A 4,722-nucleotide genomic window follows, 5' to 3' on the forward strand; every position below is an offset into this window, starting at 1 on the left:
GAGAGAGAGAGAGAGAGAATGAGCAGGGGGAGGGGCAAAGGGAGAAGGAGAGAATCTCATGTAGACTCCACACTGAGCACAGAGCCTGAAATGGGACTTGATCCTACTACCCCAAGATCATGACCTGAGCTAGAATCGAGTCAGACACTTAACCAACTGAGCCACCCAGGTGCCCATGGCTGATTTTTTAAATATACTGTTGAATTTGTTTTGCTAGTGTTTTGTTGAGGAGTTTTGTATCTATGTTCATCAGTGGTATTGGCCTGTAGTTCTCTTTTTTAGTGATATCTTTATCCGGTTTTGGATATCAAGGGAATTCTGGCCTCATAGAATGAATTTGGAAGTTTTTCTTCCTTTTCTATTTTTTGGAATAGTTTGAGAAGAATAGGTATTAACTCTTCTTTAAATGTTTGGTAGAATTTGCCTAGAAAGCCATCTGGTCCTAGACTTTTTTTTGTTGGGAGGTTTTTTCTTTTTTTTTTTTTTTTTGAGATTTTATTTATTTATTCATGAGAGACAGAGAGAGAGGAAGAGACATAAGCAGAGGGAGGAGAAGCAGACTCCATGCAAGAGCCTGATGTGGGACTTGATCCTGGAATCCCAGGATCAGGTCCTGAGCCGAAGGCAGACACTCAACCGCTGAGCCACCCAGGCGTCCTTATTGAGAGTTTTTTCATTACTGATTCAATTTCTTTACTGGTTATGAGTCTGCTCAAATATTCCATTTCTTCCTGTTTCAGTTTTGGTAGTTTATATGTTTCTAGGAATTTATTCATTTCTTCCAGTTTGTCCAATTAGTTGGTATATAGTTTTTCATAATATTCTCTTATAATTGTATTTCTGTGGTGTGGGTTGTTATTTCTCCTCTCTTATTCTCTTATTTGTTTTTTTTTTTTCAAGCCAAACTGTATCCAGCTTTATTAAAGATACTTTTCATAAACAATCATGGTATTTCAGGCAGAACATGGGCAGACGATCGTTAACAGTATACAACTTTTAAACTCCCTTCTTCAATGGACTACCAAAATCAGAAAGCCACTATAAAACCCAATGAAGTCTCCATGTGATGCTCTGAACAGGGAAAGTTTAAAGTAAGGGTTGACAGTTCACATTTAGCATGTTGTTTAACAACTTTTCACAAGCTGACCCTGACTTTCAGGAAATGAAATGAAAATGGCAGAATTATCAATCTGAAGATCCACAAGCTTAAAAAACTCTTTTGAGGGACACTGTCTCAGGGGTGACACTGTAAAGTCCAGGTTGCCTGACATATTAGGAACCATTTCTTGGGGTCAGGTTCCAACAGGTCTCTGGGTTTAAGGGAGTCAAGTCTATGTTGAAGGCAAAGAGGGAGAAGAGGACATAAAAAGATGAATTTTAGTTTTTCCACACCACCAAGGTGGCTCATGTGTGTCAATATCAAGGAATCCCCGTGGGAGCCAAGAGGAAGTTTCTCAAAACTAGAAGGAAAAGGTGTTTTTTCCCTTGTTATCAATCTAGCTTCGGAGATATTCTATTAGTGACATATGCCCTTCCCCCAAAACAACAATGAAATGCTCTGTGTACTAACAACATAGCTTAAAAAAAAAAGTAAACAAAATTCTGCATTTTTATAAAACTTGATAAAAAATAGTATTTCAAACTGTACAGTCACCAGAAGTGCACAGTTATAAAAAATGCACACACTTCACTTGGCATCTCCAGCACCATCAGCTTTCTGTGCCTGGTCTGTTTTGGCATCTCCATTCTCTGCAGGGTTCTTTCCACCCTTGCCAGCATCAGCTTTCCCCTCTTTCTCTTTGGGTATCTTCTCTCCCTTCTTTGCAGGGGCCTTTTTAGGCTTGGCTCTGGCTTTGGAGGAGCAGGTTTAGCAGATAACCCTGCAGATCTTCTCTGTGGCTCATCCTTCACCTTGGCTTTATCTCCTTTAGCATCCCCTTCAGCATCCCCTTCTCTTGGGCATGGCGGTGACGGCAGCAGGTCGTAAGCACTGGACGCAGGGATGCAGCGGCACGCGGGCTTTGGCCGGTCCGGGGGTCATTCTTGCCTCTTCTTTACACTGCTCCTCTCTTCTCTTATTTGTGATTTTATTTATTCGAGTCCTTTTATTTATTTTTTTCTTGATAAGCCTGGCTATAGGTTTATCAATTTTATTGATTTTTTTCAAAGACCCAGCTCTTGGTTTCATAGATCTGTTCCATTCTCTTTTTAGTTTCTGTATCATTTATTTCTGTTCTAATCTTTATGATTTCCTTCCTTTTGCTGGTTTTAGGTTTTGTTTGTTGTTATTTTTCTAGCTTCTTTAGGTATAAGATTAGGTTGTTTATTTAAAATAGATTTTTTTTTTCCTTCTTGAGGTAGACCTGTATTGGGATAAACTTTCCACTTAGAATCACTTTTGCTATATTCCAAAGATTTTTGACTGTTGTGTTTTCATTTTCATTTGTTTCTACATAATTTTTGTTTCTCGTTTTATTTTATGGTTGACTCAATCATTATTTAGTAGTAAGTTCATGTATTTGTGGTCTTTCCAGATTTTTCCTGTGTGTGAGTAGGTTTGTATTCTAATTTCATAGGTTTGGTGACTAGAAAAGAAGCTTGATTTAAAAAAAAAAAAAAAAAAAGCATGGTATGGCTTTAATCCTCTTGAATTTGTTAAAGTTTTTTTTTTTTTTTTTTTTTTTTTGTGGGCTAGTATGCAGTCTATTCTGTAGAATGTTCCATGTGTACTTGAAAAGAATGTGTATTCTGTTGTTTTAGGATGGAATGATCTGAAGATATCTGTTCAGTGTTAATCCATCTGTTCCAGTGTGTCATTCAAAGCCATTGTTTCCTTGTTGGTTTTTTAAGATAGTCTTTCTATTGATGTAAGTGGGGTGCTAAAGTCTCATACTATTATCATATTATTATTTAGTCCCTTTTTGTTATTAGCTGTTTTATGTATTTGGGTGTCCCTATGCTGGGTACATAAATATTTGCAACTGTGAAATCTTGTTGAATTGTCCTCTTTGTTATTATATACTGCCCTTCTTTGTCTTTTGTTACACTCTTTGTTTTAAAGTCTATTTTATCCAATATAAGTATTGCTACTCTGGTTTTCCTTTGCCATTTGCATGATAGATGATTCTCCAACCCCTAACTCTCAATCTGCAAGTGTCCTTGGGTCTAAAATGAGTGTCTTGTAGGCAGCATATAGATGGTTCTTGTTTTTTGTCCATTTTGTAATGCTGTGTCTTTTGGTTGGAGCATTTGGTCCATTTACATTCAAAGTAATTAATTGATAAGATATGTATTTGTTGTCATTTTATTATTTGTTTTGTGGTTTTTCCAAAGATTTTTATCTGATCCCTTCTTATCTTTTTCTCTTTCAAGGTTTGCTGATTTTCCTTAGTAATATATTTGGATTTCTTTCTCTTTATTCTTATATATGGTTACGATTAGGTTTGTATATGACCTCTACTTGCATTAGGGAGTCTATATTAATTTGATAGTTATTTAGATTTGAATCCATTCTTTACTCCTCTCTTCCCCACATTTTAGTAATATGTTTTTATATTTTATATCCTTTTATTTTGTGAGTTCTTTGATTTTTTTAATAGAAATATTTTTTTTTCTGCTTTTGTGTCTTTTACCTTTATATGGACACTATTGGTTTCTTCTTCCCACTCAGAGTTCCCTTTAATATTTCTTGCTCAGTTGGTTTAGTGGTCATGAACTCCTTTTGTTTTGTTTGTCTGGGAACTCTCTCTCCTGTTCTGAATGATAACCCTGCTGGATAGAATATTCTTGGCTGCAGACTTTTCCCGCTGAGCACTTTGAGTAATCATGCCATTCCTTTCTGGCTTGGAAAGTTTCTGCTAAAAAATCTCCTTCTAGCCTTATGGGTTTTCCCTTGGAAGTTACTATCTTCTTTTATCTTGCTGCTTTAACATTGTTTTCTTTATCTCTATATTTTGCTAATTTAATTTAAATATGTAATTGTAATTGGTGTACTTCTGCTTTTGTTGATTTTGATGAGAGTTCTCTGTGCCTCCTGGATCTGGATATCTATTTTCTTTCTCAGATTAGGGAAATTTTTAGCTATTATTTCTTCAAATAAATGTTCTGTCCCTTTTTCTCTCTTCTTCTTCTGGGACTCCTATAATATGAATGTTATTATGTTTGATGGAGTTCCTCAGTTCCCTAAATTTAATCTTGTTTTGCATAATTCTTTTTTCTCTCTTTTGTTCAGCTTTGTTAGTTTCCTTTACTTTATCTTCTAGTTCACTAATTCATTCATCTGCGGATAGAAATCTTGCTGTTCATTCCATCAAGCATGTTTCTCATTTCATTTATTGAGCCCTTTATCTCTGTTATGTTTTTCCTTATCTCTGTATTAAGGGTCTCACTCATGTCTTCCACTCTTTTCTCAATTCCAATGAGTATCCTTATGATCATTACCTTAATTTTTCTATCAGACATGTTGTTCATAGCTGTTTTGCTTATATGCCTGGCTGTAGCCTTGTCCTATTCTTTCATTTGAGATACATTTCTCTGTCTTCTCATTTTATCTAAGTCTCTATGCCTATTTCTCTGTGTTAGGAAGTTAGCTATGTCTCTGTTCTTGATAAATTTCTCTGTCTTCTATTTTGTCTAAGTTGCTGTGTCTATTTCTGTGTTAGGAAGTCAGCTATGTCTCTGTTCTTGAGGGTAATGGTCTTATTAAGAAGAAATACTGTAGTG

The 4,722-nt window shown here is 35.7% G+C and overlaps 1 pseudogene; it reads right to left on the minus strand.

The window, feature by feature from the left end:
* Positions 1-1,592: 1,592 nt before the first annotated feature.
* On the minus strand, positions 1,593-4,461 carry LOC119876985 (annotated as a pseudogene).
* Positions 4,462-4,722: the final 261 nt, after the last annotated feature.

This window comes from Canis lupus, chromosome 14 (genome assembly GCF_011100685.1).
Source record: "Canis lupus familiaris isolate Mischka breed German Shepherd chromosome 14, alternate assembly UU_Cfam_GSD_1.0, whole genome shotgun sequence".
Taxonomy (NCBI): domain Eukaryota; kingdom Metazoa; phylum Chordata; class Mammalia; order Carnivora; family Canidae; genus Canis; species Canis lupus.